Here is a 16,413-nt window from a genome sequence, read left to right on the forward strand (position 1 = left end):
AGATTTAAATTCAATTGAAAGAAAGCTAGAGAATAATCTAGGGACTGAATAACATAATGAACCCAGAGGTGCACAAGAATTGTGGTTAATAGTACAAATATAAGAATGTCTTTCCATGAACTAGAACAAATGTACATCACAATTGCAAGGTGGTAAGAATGTGAAGAAGCATGGGAAAAATACAATTAATGTAATGTAGGGACCATAGTGCATCAATGCTAAAGATGTACTGTGTTAATAAAAGTGGGGCATAGAAAAACTATACCAAATGTACATTGTAGACCATAGTTAATGGTAGTAGTCTGATGATATTATCTGATAATCTGTAAATTCCATAACAATGTGGTATGTTGGTGGAAGGGTGTTGTATGGGACTTACATATATGTTAATGAATGCTTTGTAAGTTCACAACTTCTCTAATAAAAATATATTTTTAAAAATGAGGTTGAGTTTAAAATATTCACAGATCAACAAAAACAGAAAATTCATCACCAAGAGACCTACCTGCCCTACAAGAATTACTAATGGGAGTTCTATCGGTTGAAAGGAAAAGACAGGAGAGATTAGTTTGGAGTAGTGTGAAGAAAGGAAGACTACTAGTCAGGGGTAAATGCAAAACCCCATAATACTGTGCCCTCAAGATGCAACTCTATTCTTTAATTCCTATAAAGTGTAAGAATACAATTGAACAAGAAAAAGGCATATTTCCTCATAATAGACATGCAAAATATAAAGTGGTCAAGGGGACAAAAACAAAATAATGTGGGAAAACAGAGGGATATAAGAACAAAGAATAAGTATGCTATTGAAGCTAGGTTGTTATCATTTCAAAGTAGTAAATTATATATAAGGTTGTGTAATATAAACCCCAGGATAACTTCAAAGAGAGTATTTTAAATATATGGAGAAACAAAAACGAGGATGGGATCAGACCAATTCATCACAAAGGAACAGCTACACAGAAAGGAGGTTGCAATAAAGGAAAAGAGAGATAAAAGGAAACGGACATATCAAAACCAAAAGACAAAATGCTTGAAGTATTGGCTTTACAGTAATAAAACTGAATGTCAAAGGATTGAACACCACAATCAAAAGACAGAGAAGATACTGTGAACAACTGTATGTCAACAAATTAGATAACCTATGAGAAATGGTCAAATTCTTAGACTCACATGAGCAACCTACACTGACTCTAGAAGAAACAGAAGACCTCAACAGGCCAAGTCACAGGTAAAGAGATTGAATCTGTCATGAAAAACCTCCCAACAAAGAAAAGCCCAGGACCAATGGCTTCACAGGTACATTCTACCAATCACTATAAGAATTTTTTTTCTCTCCCCTTTCCCTCCTCCCTGCCCCAGTTGTCTGTTCTTTGTGTCTATTTGCTGCGAGTTCCTCTGTGTTCGCTTCCATCCTTATCAGCAGCATGGGAATCTGTGTTTCTTTTTGTTGCGTCATCTTGCTATGTCAGCTCTCCGTGTGTGGCACCATTCCTGGGCAGGCTGCACTTTCTTTCATGCTGGGTGACTCTCCTTACTGGGAACACTCATTATGCGTGGGACTCTCCTATGCAGGGGACACCCCTGTATGCCAGGGCACTCCTTGCGCTCATCAGCACTGCATGTGGGCCAGCTCCACACAGGTCAAGGAGGCCCAGGGTTTGAACTATGGACCTCCCATGTGGTAGACGGATGCCCTAACCACTGGGCCAAGTACACTTCCCTATAAGAAGAATTAACACCAATCCTGCTCAAACTCTTCCAAAAAATTTGAGGCCAACATCACCCTAATACCAAAGCCAGATAAAAATACCAGAAGAAAAGAAAATTGTAAACCAATTTTGCTAATGAATATTGATGTAAAAATACTCAACAAAATACTTGCAAATCAAACCCAACAGCACATTAAAATAATTTATACAATCAAGCAGGTTTTAACCCAGAGATGAAAGGGTGGTTCAACATAAGAAAATCAATGAATGTAATGTACATTAACGATATGAAGGGGGAAAAACCTTTATGATCATCTTGATTAATGCAGAAAAGGCATTTGACAAAACCCAGCACCCATCCTTGATAAAAACACATAGAGGGTTGGAAGGAGCAGGTGAACTCTGTGGATTTGCAGATCTATGGTTAAAACTATTAATATAATACAATGGTGGGAATGTTCTGTTGGCAAATATGGCAGGGGAGGGTTACTGGTGTAGGGCATTGGCTATGGGGGGATATGCAGGATAGAGTGCACCTGGGGATGCCTCTATGAATTATGTAAGTGTTCATCTTGTTATGGTGTTTTATCTCAGTGGGTGGAGACCCATATGATAAAACAGAAAATATTAAACTCCTATCCTGAGGAGTCCTGCTTTATTCTCAATTAGAGGGACAAGAATCTCTCAAGAATACAGGCAGTGCCTAATAAAACAGACCAATATGTCAAATTCTCAATATTATCGCAAGTAATTGTGAATTTTATTCTTCAAAAACTGAAACTTAGTGGTTACCATAGGTTCTAAAGGAAGGAGGAGGGAAGAATAGAAAAGACAGATTATAGCGCATTTTTAGGGCATTGGAATTACTATACATGATTTTGCAACAATGGATACAAGCCATTTTAAATTTTGTCAAAACTTTTAAAATTGTATAGTACAAAATGTAAACCATAGTGTAAACCACTGACAATAGTAGCAATGTTTCAATATTTGTACATCAACTGTAACAAATACATCATCTACTTATGAAATGTTATTAATAGGGAAGAGTGGAAATGGGGGAGGTGTTGGTTATATGGGAACCCCCTATATTTTCCAATCAACTTTTCTGTAACTTAAAGTTTCTTCGAAGATAAAATGAAAATAATAAGACACTGGGGGAACATACAGAAGAAATTGTCACTGTACATATAAGATAAATCTTACAGTAACAAAAGTCACAATGTATAAAAAATTTTATTTTATTTCAATTCTAAAAATGTATTATTGTGTTTTATTTATATTTAAATTATTTTATTTTCTTATTAAATTTATTTGGGCTTTTTTGGCTTTGTTTTTGGAGAGGTTTTGGATCACAGAATGGTCACAGCTGTGGCAGGGGAGGATCACTTGTATGGGGTGTCAATGCTGGAGAAATGTGTGAGAAGGGGTGCACCTGGGGCATGCCTCTAAGGTATGTGAATATGTTCAAGATCTGCATGATAACTGAAAGAATAGAATTCCCATCCTGGAGAGTCTTGCTACATTCTCTAATAGAATGGCAAGAATCCCCCAAGTACATGAGTAGAGCCTAGAGAAGGAAGACAGACCATTATGCCAGGCCCTTGATATTGATGACTGTGCTTATGGCCTTTTCTTGTGAAAGTGAAACTTATCCTATCACTATACATTGCCTAGGAGTACCTCATGAAAGGCTCCTTGTTGCTCAAATGTGGCCTCTCTCTAAGCCAAACTCAGAATACAAATAATATAAATGCACTACCTTCCCCCTGGTGTGTGACATGACTCCTGGGGAGAGATTTCCTGGCACCAAGGGACTATTACCGAGTGCCAACTAGCAATGCATCTGGAAAAAGACCTTGACCAAAACAGAAAATATTAAATACAAATGAGCCTTGTTTGTTGGTTATTTTTGCTGTGTGCATTTATTTTTATTACAGAGCATTTGCAGTAAAATGATACTTTGTCCCCATGAGTATGCATATATCCATTATCTCTTTTTATAATTGTGGACAGCATTGTGAAAGTTGTAATGGGTAAACAATACAAAAGTGAGTTTTTATAACTAAGGGATTTCAAAATGAGTTGGGAGGTCATTCCAAAAGTTACACATATGCACATTTCAGCAGGCTCTCATTGAATGCCACAGAAAACAGTTTCTCAGTGCCTCGGGACTTGGAGTTGTCCTGAATGATAATGCAGGGACAGATGCATGATATTATATATCCCGCCATAACCCACTGAATGGAAGAGAGTGTTAAACTACAATGTAAACTATAATCCATGCTGTACAGCAGTGTTCCAAAGTGTATTCATCAAATACAATGAATGTGCTACACTAATGAAAGAAGTTGTTGATGTGGGAAAAGTGAGGGTGTGGGGACTGGGGTATATGGGAACCTCCTATATTTTTTTAAGGAAACATTTTGAGTGATCTACGTAACTTTTAAAAATAAATAAAAAATATATTTTTAAAAAGTATATAGTAAAAATTTCCCCGTCCAAAAAAAGGAAAAAGAAAACAGTGCTTCAAACAGCAGGACTCCTAAGACCTCTAGAGATATCTAGACACTCTAAGCAGAGCAGACAGGCTCAGGAACTCCGCACCCTGCCAGTGGCCTTACTTTGGGATTTATGCTCTCCAGTGTAACAGAGTTAGACTGACTTATAGTTTCCTACATGTTGTTCTTCTTCCCCTTTTACTTGAACCTATGATAAGCAGTATACTTGTTAAATATATGTCCCAGAGCCTTAAATCTTCTTTCTGTTCATATGCCTGTTGAGCCCTGAATCTCAGCAGAGTTGCAGCACCCACTCTCCAGTTCATTGGACTCACACAGAACAACTGAAAAGGAGATGATGATGGACAACTACCATCCCAAAGAACAGAGAGTATCTCCAATTACAAGCAAGACAATTCCATCCGCCTGCCCCAAGGGATCTAAGGCCCCCTCAACTAAAAACAGAGTGGGCATCACCATCCCAAAATGCTCAGGATTGAGGAGTTAACAATGGACTAAAGTAGACTTACTATTATTCCATTATTGACATTAATATTCTAGCAATGGAAGAACTTGTATCATTGATATAAAGGCAGTGGCCACCAGAGGTTCTGAGGGGAGGGAGAGAGAAGAATAAGTGCAACATGGGGGCATTTTTGGGTCATTGGAATTGTCCTGCATGACACTGCAATGATGGATGCAGTCCATTATACATTTTGTCATAACCCATAAAATTGTGCAGGGCAGAGTAAACTATAATGTAAACTATAGTCCATGGTTAGTAGGAACCTTCAATATGTGTTCATCAATTGTAACAAATGTACCACATGAATGAAAGATTTTATTAATGTAGGAAAGTGTGGGAGGGGGAGGGGGTGGGTAAAATGGAATCCCCTGTATTTTTTATGTAATATTTATGTAATGTGAAGCTTCTTTAAAAATAAAAATTAAAAAAATTTTAAAGAAAATAGAAAATTTTTAAAAAACACATAAAATTTAAGAATAGAAGGGAACTTCTTCAACATGATAAAAGGCATCTAAGAGAAACCAAATACTTAATATCATACTCGATAGTGAAACACTGAAACCATTCCCTCCAAGATTAAGAACAAGACAAGGTTTCCCACTGCCACCACTGTTATTCAACATTGTGGTGAAAGTTCCAGTCAGAGCAGTGAGGCAAGAAAAAGAAATAAAAGGCATCCAAAATTGAAAGGAAGAAGTAAAACTTTTACTATCTGGAGATGATATGATCCTATACATAGAAAGTACCAAAAAACTACAAGGAGGATACAGAGCTAATAAATGAATTCAGTAAAGTTGCAGGGTATGAGATCAACACCCAAAATCTGTAGTGTTTCTATACACTACTACTGAGCAATCTGAGGAAGAAATCAAGAAAAAAAATTCCATTTACATAGCAAATAAAAGAAGCAAATATTTCAGAATAAATTTCACCAAGTATGTAAAGGACTTATATACAGACAAATACAAGAGAGTACTAAAAGAAATCAAAGAAGACCTAAATAAATGGAAGGACATTTCATGTTCATGGATTGGAAGACTCACTATCCTTAAGATCTCAATTGCACCCAAACTGAATTACAGATTCAATGCAATCCCAATCAAACTTTCAACAGCCTACTTTGCAAAAAGAGAAGGCCAACTATTAAATTTATTTGGAAGGGTAAGGGGTCCCAAATAACCAAAAATATCTTGAAAAAGAATGAAGTTGGAGGATGCATACTTCTTTACCTTAAAGCATATTAAAAAGCTACAGGAGTCAAAACAGCACGTTATTGGCACAAGGATACATATACTAACAAATAGAATAAAATTGAGAGCTTAGAAATAAACCCTCACATCTATGGCCAATTGATTTTTGACAAGACTGCCAAGTCCACTCACCTGGGAAAGAATGTCTGGTCTACAAATGGTGCTGGGATAACTGGGTACCCATAAGCAAAAGAATGAAAGAGGACCCTTTTCTCATACCATATACAAAAATTAACTCAAAACTGATCAAAGACCTAAATATAAGAACCAGGACTATAAAATTCTTAGAAGAAAATACAGGGAAGTATCTCAAGATCTTGTGGTGGGCAACTGTGTCTTGGTCTTTATGCAGAAAGCATGAGCAATGACAGAAAAAACAGATAAACGGAATCTCCTCAAAATTAAAAACTCTTGTTTATCAAAGGACTTTGTCAAGAAAGTGGAAAGACCACCTACTCACTCAATGGGAGGTATTATTTGGAGAACACATATCTGATAAGGGTTTAATACCTGGTATATCTAAAAAAATCCTACTGCTCAACAATAAAAGACAAACAACCCAATTTAAAAGGGCAAAAGACTTGCATAGACATTTCTCCAAAGAGGAAATACAAATGGCTAAAAAGTACTTAAAAAGATGCTCAGCATAACTATTAGGGAAATGCAAATCAAAACCACAATGAGATATCATTTTATACCCACTCAATGGTTGCTGTTAAAAAAAAAGACAGAAAACTACAAGTGTTGGAGAGGATATGAAGAAATAAGAAAACAGGTTACTTGCTGATGTCCATGTAAAATGATGTAATATCTGTAGAAGATAATTTGGCAGTTCCTCAGGAAGCTAAGTATCAATTAACATATGACCCCAAATCCTGTACTAGGCCTATACTCAGAAGAATTGAAAGCAGGGACTCAAACAGATATTTGTACCACTGATGTCCACAGCAGTATTATTTATCATTTCCAAAAGATAGAACCTACCTAAATGTCCATTTAATGATGAATGGATAAACAAACTGAAATATATACATAAAATGGCATATTATTCAGTTGTAAAAAGGAATGAATTCTTGATGCATGTGACAACATGGTGAATCTTGAGTACATTATGCTGATTGAAATAAATCAGACACCACAAAATGGCAAATATTGTATGATCTTGCTGATATGAACTGATTATAATAAGAAATTCAGAGTTAGAATCTAGGAGATATGTTCCCAGGAGATAGATAGGGGTTAGAGATTGGGTAGTTGATGTTTAATTTGTACAGAATTTCTATTTAGGTTTATTGTAAAGGTTTGAAAATGGATAGTGGTGAAGGTAGCATATTTTTGTGAGCATAACAGCACTGACTTATATAGGTCAATGTGGTTAAAAGGGAAAACTTAAGGTTGTATATGTTACTGGAATAAAAATTAAAAGATAAAGCATAGGACTGTATAGCACAGTGAACTCTATTGTAGAAAATGGACTATAGTTTACAGTACAAGAATGTTCTTTCATGAATTATAACAAATGTACGACACTAATACAAGGTGCTAAAAATAGGGTGGTATATGGAAAAATATATAACTAATATGAACTATGGACCATAGTTAATAGCATTTAATTTTTTATCAATTGTAACAAAGGTAACTAATGTTTAAAAAAATAGTACAATTACAAAAAAGTGCTATCATGAATTGTAACAAACGTTCCACATCATTGCAAGATGTTGGTGGTGGGGTAATATATGGGAATCCTGTATTTTGTGCATGATTGCTCTGTAAACCCACAACTTCTCTAATAAAAAAAATTTTAATAAAAAATATTAGGACTCTACAACACAAACTGTGAACCCTAATATAAACCTTGGACTACAGTTAATAGTACAATTATAACAATATTCCTTCAATTGTAAGTACCATCCAATGTCAAGTGTTAATAATAGGGAAAAGGGAAAACCATCAGGGGGGCCAAGTTTATGAAAGGTGAATTTTCTGCATGATTTTTATGTAAACCTATAACTTCTCTAATATATTTTTTAAAAAAAGAATCAACAAGTAGAATACAACTGGGTTCTATTTCTTCAACAAAATTTTGACAATTGCTTTCTCTGGTTAAGTCTCTATGAAAGACACTGAGGATAAAATGGCAAGAAAAGAAAGTGTGTTTCCTACCTTCCTTGAGCTTATTGTCTTGTGAATGAAGCAAAATAATCAAATAAATACTGAAATAAATGAAAGATCCAGTAAGTACAATATCAAAAAGGCAAAATACAGCACAACTAGGACATGACTTGTTCTGGAGGTGTCAGTAAATGCTTCTCTCCTCCCAACTGCAATCCAATAATGCACCACAATGATAAGGGTATGGGTTGGCAGGATGGAGAAAGTAATTAAGTAGGGATAATATTCCAGGTGGGGGAAACAGCACGTGTAAAAGTGCTGAGATGGGAAGGAACATGATTTGACAGAGGACTTGAAAAAAGGCCAGTGCCTTGGCAGCAAGTAGAAGAGCATGTGGTAAAGCTGCAGAGGTAAGCAGGGGCCACATTTTGGTATTTATTGTAAAATAACATAAATCCATAGAAAGGTTTCAGTAATAACCCTTTATTATAACTAACAATGGCTGAGCACAACCCTCCACCTACTCCAAATATGAATTAAAAGTACACCAAACTGATAAGGAACACCCAAAGAAACACCTAAAATCCACCACAGAGGCCCCAAGTCAGGAGGGAGAAGGGATCATAGCTCTGAAGGTAGTTTAAGGATAAAGTTTTATCTGTTTGTCCTGTATGCAACGAGGTCAAATTAGAAGGAAATAAGTAAAGGAGAGCTTTTAAGGATTTCATGACCTGATGGTAAAAACAGACTTTTATTTGGAGAAAATATGGTGAATGCTCAAATAGTGGTATGTACAGAACACTATGGTAAATACAGTCTTTTGTTTTCCTTCCTCTTTTCCTTCCTCCAAGGGAAAGATTAAGCATTTAGGAGGCTCCCATTCATTTCCCATTATTTCTAGAGAAACAACAAGAATCAAATAAATAAACAATAATAGTACTATTTAACATGAGTAGATCATCAGTAACTTGCAAATTTTATGAAATGTATAGGTTCTTTTCCTCTTAATTTATTTTTTTGTCTTTATTTATTTTTTTAATATTACATTAAAAAAATATTAGGTCCCCATATCCCCCCACCCCCTTCACCCCACTCCTCCCCCCATAGCAACAATCTCCTCCATCATCATGAGACATTCATTGCATTTGGTGAATACATCTCTGAGCACCGCTGCACCTCATGGTCAATGGTCCACACCATAGCCCACACTCTCCCATGTTCCAGGCAGTGGGCCATGGGAGGACCTACAATGTCCGGTAATTGTCCCTGCAGCATCACCCAGGACAACTCCAAGTCCTGAAAACGCCTCCACATCTCATCTCTTCCTCCCATTCCCCACACCCAGCAGCCCCATGGCCACTTTCTCCACACCAATGCCACATTTTCTTCGATTACTAATCACAATAGTTAACGAATAGCATATCAGTAAGTCCACTCTCATCCATATTCTATTCCTCCATCCTGTGGACCTTGGAATGGTTGTGTCCACTCCACATCTATATCAAGAGGGGGCTTAGATTCCACATGGATGCTGGATGCAATCCTCCTGCTTTCAGCTGTAGGCACTCTTGGCTCCCTGGTGTGGTGGTTGACCTTCTTCAACTCCATGTTAGCTGAGTGGGGTAAGTCCAATAAACCAGAGTGTAGGAGCTGAAGTCCGTTGAGGCTCAGGGCCTGGCTATCATATGGTCAGTCCAGCGATTCAGATCCCCTGGGTATACACTAAACCCCAGCACCAACTACAGACCAGTAAAAGTAACAAGAGAGGCTTGTGAAAAAAGATCACATCTGAGTCCAGCTCCATCACACAGAAACACAAACTCCAAAGAAGGGCCAACTGACATGGCACTGAACTCCATCTGCCATGACCATAACCTGTGGGTCTCTGTAGCCCGCAGAAGAATCAATACCCGGGGTTGTATCTACTTTATCTGTCTCTGGGACTCTATCAGCTGTATGTGAAATAATTCAGTAAATTGGCATCCCAAAAAGATCACTAAACAGAGAACTTATTCTTCACATAGTAAAATTCAGTCCTGGTAGACTACAAGGCTAATGGATTTTCCGAAGGTGGTCAAATTTCCCCACAACTGCAGTTTGAGAACAGCACTGATCATTTATCAAGTGCTAAAAAATGATTCAGGGGACAGAGAGCCTGGGAGACTTCCTATATACACGGCTCACAAACTCTAATAAAAGAAAGGCCATGATGTGGACCATTGTCTATGAGGTGCAGAGGTGCCCAAAGATGTACTTACCAAATCCAATGGATGTGTCATGATGATGGGAACGAGTGTTGTTGGGGGGGGAGAGGGGGGGTGGGGGGGTGGGGTTGAATGGGACCTCACATATATATTTTTAATGTAATATTATTACAAAGTCAATAAAAAAAAAAAAAAAAAAAAAAGAAAGGTTAGAAGCATGCTCTGGATATATTGCGATAACAATGTAGAAAAGAAACCAGGCAAATCACTAGGAGCTCCTGCATGGAGAACCTGTGCACCCAGACATGCACGACCATGTGGTGGCAGCTAACTTGCACCAGTGATCAGCTCCTGCAGGTGCTCTTAACAGGTTCTTAGACTGGCATGCTGGCCAGTGCTGGACTAAAGATGCTACTCTTGGTGCCATCTTTTGAAGACATTTCTATTCCTGAAAAGCCCAACCTTAGATTTGTTGAAAGGGCACCACTTGTGCCAAAAGTAAAAAGAGAACCTAAAAACTTGAGTGACAAACAGGGACCTTCCACTGAAGCCACTGAGTTCACAGAAGGTAATTTTGTAATCTTGGCACTCAGCAGTGGTTACCTCCATTGGGGCCACATTGAAATGATGCACCTGACAATCAACCGCTCTATGCACCCCAAGAACATGTTTGCCATATGGCAGGTACCAGTCTCTTTCAAGTCCATCTCCCACATGGGTATCGGGCAGCACACGGCTGGGGTGCAAAGGTTCCATTGATTACTACGTGACACCCATGAAGGCTGGCCCCCTCATAGTAGAGGTGGGTGGGCATTGTGAATTCAAAGAGGTAATTATTTGCATACTATGACAAACTTTATAAAGTTTCCTCCACTAGGTTTTCAATGATGGCTATAAGCCACAATATTTTCAAGAAAATACAGAAAGATAAAAGGAAAGAGATCATAACAACTAAAATTCTTGGACCTTTGAAAGCATAGCCCCTGCCAAGATGTTGGGGTACAGAAAATATTGAACCCATATGGTTTCACCCAGAAAGGGTGATATTGGGGCAAGTTTTACCAGCTTGAACTAGTATAGTGAGTATGTGAGAGAGTATAGGGTATTGAGAGAAGGGATGACTCTGCATTTTTATTCTCATCAGCTCATCTTGAAAGGCTTTGGGTAGCCCTTATGTCATAGCAAAGAAGCAACATATAAGAAGACAATTTTTGGAAAATAATGTACAGTTAAAAAAAGAAAGAAAAAAAAGGAATAACCAGCCAGCCTTACCTTGGCCTGGCTCTCATCTTTCACCATCTTTGAACTGATAAAGTGTTTCCAGAAAGGCTTTGTAGCTTTCACGCAGTTGAAATATAAAGAAAGAGAAAAGCCAAATGGACTAGAGAAAATTAGAAAAGGAGGGATTCTGACAGAATCAAGCAGATGAAACATTCTAAAAAAAAAAAATTGCATGATTCAGAAGGTGAAGCAAGAGCATGAGAAAACATGAAAGTCGAACCTCATTGCACTGTCTTTATACTCCTCCTATCATCACCCACTTCCTGGAAGCCCTATAAATTCTTCTGCCAGTTAGGCCCACTGTTGACATTAAGACCACAACAACTACAGAGTCAAAATAATAAAGTTTATCGTATTATGAAAACAATTATTTACTGCTATTTAGTTTACCCACACAAAACCATCATTTAAAAAAACAACACAAACTAATATCTACTATTCCATAGATGATAGCAAGTTATTTCAAACAAGGAATATCTCAAATGACTAATCACATTTTGATTTTTAAATAAAAAAATGTTATTTTTCAAATGACTCTATCTGTTACTTAATGATCTGTTTCATTGTAGACATCCCTGATTCAGAATAATGCACAGCTAAGCAATTAATTTATACCCAAAAAAAAGTCGTGTATTATGGTATTTCTGAAGTCCCACACCACAAAGTCTTATCACCTTAAAGAGTAAAGAGAAAACAATTCAGGAATTAATGTTTTTAAATCTTTCCATTTACCAAAATTAATTTGGAAATAGCAATATCTCTTCCAAGCCCAGGTAAAACTATTAATACTGGAGTTTAACAATTGTGAACTTGGAAAATAATTCCTATGGATCATTAACTTTATGAAATGTTCTAATAGATGCTTCCTTCATTGTAATTTTCTCCACTGCTTTATAGTAGTACAAATATTTATCCACATAATTATGGATTCTTGCTTCATAAATGCTTTTATTGGGGCTACATTATACAATCCATTTAAGTGTAATCCTTGTTACCTTGAAGGAAAACCTCTTAAGGTATTGAATTATGAAGCTTATGCTGTAAGAAGTATTAGCAAAGTATGGTAGAAAAGAAAAATGAAAACACAGTGTCTGAGTGGTCTGGAAATTATTAAGGAAGAAGCAACCTGCCTGCCAAGGGAGGTCACTGAGGCATCATTCATGAAAAAAGTCACATGTGCATTAAATAATATATTCAACACAGGTTAATCCTATTTGTATACTCTAATTCTTAAGGAGCTTTAGTCTTAAAATACCTTGTGTCTGTGATGACCATTTTTCAACTGCAGCTTAAACTCTAGGAATTCCACACAATAAATTTTGTTCATTTCCAAGTAGTTGTGACTTAAAATCATTCCTGTGTCAAAGTTCATATATTGGCAATTTTAGTTGTAAAAAAAAAAAAAAGGCATAACCGATGGGTATTCAAATCATGTTTCTTTCCTAAATGGCAGGAAAATCCCATTACCCAGATGAAGGTAGATAAAGTTCTTAGATCATGTTTTTAGAGCCTACCATGCATTTCACATATGCCTGAACAAATAAGGCAGGCACCACCATTACATGCCACTTTACAGAGTGCATTCCCCATCTATGCCTTACAGACAACTTACGATATGCTGTGTCAAAACATCTGTGAAAGAGTTGAGAGCCCAAAGAATAGAGACTCATAGGATCAAGGGCATTGTTTATGGCTGGAAAGGACCTTAGAATTCATTTAGCCCATTGCCATTTTTTACAGATAACAAGCCTGAAGCTCAGAGAAATGAAATGGCTTGCCTAAATTTCCAGAGCCTATAAGTGTTAGGGGCTTGGAAATCAGGCCCACTTTACTCTTGGTTAGTATTTTCACTCCTGAATGGTGTAGCCTCTCAAGGATGCATATAAGATACATTTATTCAGTCAACAAAAATTTACTAACCAGCAAGGAGATTACAGCAATGAATGAATTAAACAGATGGAGCCCCTATTCTAGCGTAGCTTACATTCAATAAGTAAATAAACAAAACTGGCATAAGATATGTATCCGGTAGTAATAAGTGCTCTAGAGAAAAGATGGAAAGATGAGATGAGGAGTGAAGAGAGGTATTATTTTTATATCAAGTGGTCAGTAATGTGAAGTATAGGTAGATGCCTAAAGAAAGGGAAGAAACAAGCCATATAATTTTCCAAGGGAAAAGGTTTCCAGGAAAAGGAACAAAAAAATAAAAACATCTTAGGGCAGAAATGTGTTATGCATATTTAAGAATCAGCAAAAATGTCAGGGAAATTGGAGCAGAGTAAATTCACAAAGGAGAATTGTTATACAAGATGTTATTGGACACATAGTATTGTAGCATATTACTTAGGCCTTTGAATTTTTTTTCACTGAAAGTTTGTGAATAGAGAAATTTCATGATCTAATGCCCATTTTAAAGCATTCATCTTTGTTTTAGTTTCCTAGGCTGCTCAAACAAGTACCATGAAATGGTTCGGCAAACAATGGGAATTTATTGGCTCATGGTTTTGAGGCCAGGAAAATGTCCAAATCAAGGCATCGTCAAGATGATGCTTTCTCTCTGAAGACTGTGGTAGTCTAGGTAGTCTAGTCTCGGTAGTCTAGGGCTTCAGTTCCTCTGTCACATGGCAAGGCACATAGGGCATCTTCTGGTCTCTCTTCTCTTCCAGGTTCCCTTTCAGCTTCTTACTTTCTGTGGCTTTCTCCCTTTGTGTCTGAATTTCATCCTTTTATAAAGGACTCCAGTAATAGGATTAAGACCCATTCTGGGCCACACCTTAACTGAAGTAACCTCATCTAAAGGTCCAAATCACAATGGATTTACACCCACAGGAATGGATTAAGTTTAAGAACATGGGGTACATTCAGCTTCAAACCACCACATTCTACCCTCCAGATCCCAAAAAGACATTGTCTTTCTACATACAAGATACATTCATTCCATCACAATATCCCACAAACCTTAAGTCATTTCAGAGACTTGCTTAGTATAAGGTCTCATCATAATCAGCTATGGCTGTGGTCAGTCCTGGGACACAATTCCCCTGTCTATGGACCTGGGAAACCTAGAGAACAAATTATCTGCTTCTGATATGCTATGAAGGGACAGTCATAGGATAAGCATTTCCATTTCCATAGGGAGAAATAGGAAAGAAAACAGGGGTCACAGGCCCCAAACAATTCCAAAAACCTGCAGAGCATACTCAGATTTCAAGGTCTGAGAATCATCTATGGAAAGGTGTCTTGTCCTCCAGACAAGATGGAGGGGCAACCGCACCCCTTCCAAGCACTTGCCCAGTGGCCATGCTCTCTTCCAACACTGGGGTGAAGAGTACACCCTCTCCAAGCACAAGGATGGTGGGCAGACTCTGCAGTCCCTTGGGCACAGCTCTACTCCCTCAGAACACTGTGGTCAGAGCACTCTTCCTGAACAACAGGGCAGAAGGCCTGCCCTTTCCAAGCTCCAGGGTGGACTCCCCCTCTCCACACACATTGTTTGGTGGGCCACTCTCTTGACCCAAGAAGGTGTCTTCAGTCCAGACTTCAGCTTCCAGGGTTCTGCCGTTAAGGTGATTCTTCCTTCAATTGTCCCCTTCTCTGTCCCTATTAGCCCAGGCTGGCAGTTGTTCGATTTATACAATAATGAAAAAGCAACAACAACAACAACAAACTTGTTGATGTTGTACATAGTTCACAGGGGTCCAAATCATCAGACAAAAGAAGTTTCCAAGACTCTTCCTAGATAACTGTATTCCCAATCCTGACTTGCACAGAAATTGATGACTGGTTCCATGTTCAGTTAAACCCTCACATGAAGAACTATTCTCTGGTAATTCGCTTTCTGGAAGCTCAGAATTTTCCAATTCAACCATTCTTTGGTTTCTCCATATCCAGGAGTTCAGTTCTCAGTACATCCCTGTAGCAGTTTAATATGGTTGTGAACTCCAAAAATAGATATTGGATTATGCTTGTAATCTGGTCTGTACCTAGGTGTGATTAAGTTATGATTAGGGCTTTAATTGGGCCATGTCATTAGGGCATTGTGAGTCCCCATTAAGGGGTGGGAACTCACAGATTAAAGGCATGGCAAAGGACAGAGTTAAGGGTTTTTGATGTTGGAGTTTGATGCTGAAGCCTTAAGCTGGAGTCCCAGAAAGTAAGCACACAGAGAAAAAGGGAGCAAGCCCCAGGAAGAGAGGAACCCTGAGCCCAGGAAGAAGCAAGCTCTGGGAAGAGAGGAACCCTGAACCCAGAAAGAAGCAAGACCCTGGAAGGGAGGAACCCTTGCAGACGTTGGCAGCCGTCTTACTCCAACACATGAAAATAGACTTTGGTGAGGGAAGTAACTTATGCTTTATGGCCTGGTATCTGTAAGGTCCTACCAAATAAATACCTTTTATAAAACCAACCAATTTCTGGTATTTTTCATTTGTATCAGCACCCCTTTGGCTGGCTAATACAATCCCTTTCCTCTCACATTTTACTATAAGCTGCAAGTAGAAATCAGGCTGCATTTCCACAATTAGCTTAGAAATCTCCTCAGCTAAATATGCAAGTTCATCACTTTCAAGATTCTGCCTTCCATCCAGTGTTAGTACTCAATTATACCAAGTTCTCTGTCACTTTAAAACAAGAATAGCCTTTGTTCCAGTTGCAAATAATACATGCATCATTTCTTTCTAAGGTCTCATTTGAAGTGCCTTAAGCATCCCATTTTCTAGCAACTATCTTTTCAAAGCAACCTAAGTTTTTCCTATCAAGCACCTCACAATTCTTCCAGTCTCTACCATATACCCAATTCCAAAAGCTATTTCCACATTTTTTTTTTTT

The 16,413-nt window shown here is 37.8% G+C and overlaps 1 protein-coding gene and 1 pseudogene across 3 annotated transcripts in view; one reads left to right on the top strand and one right to left on the bottom strand.

The window, feature by feature from the left end:
- DLG2 (discs large MAGUK scaffold protein 2) overlaps window positions 1–16,413 on the bottom strand; it is a 2,400,703-nt gene that overhangs the window by 1,954,015 nt on the left and 430,275 nt on the right. The gene's annotated exons all lie outside the window — the stretch shown is intronic.
- Window positions 10,621–11,385, top strand: LOC139439766 (large ribosomal subunit protein uL16m pseudogene; annotated as a pseudogene).

Source organism: Dasypus novemcinctus, chromosome 10 (genome assembly GCF_030445035.2).
Source record: "Dasypus novemcinctus isolate mDasNov1 chromosome 10, mDasNov1.1.hap2, whole genome shotgun sequence".
Taxonomy (NCBI): domain Eukaryota; kingdom Metazoa; phylum Chordata; class Mammalia; order Cingulata; family Dasypodidae; genus Dasypus; species Dasypus novemcinctus.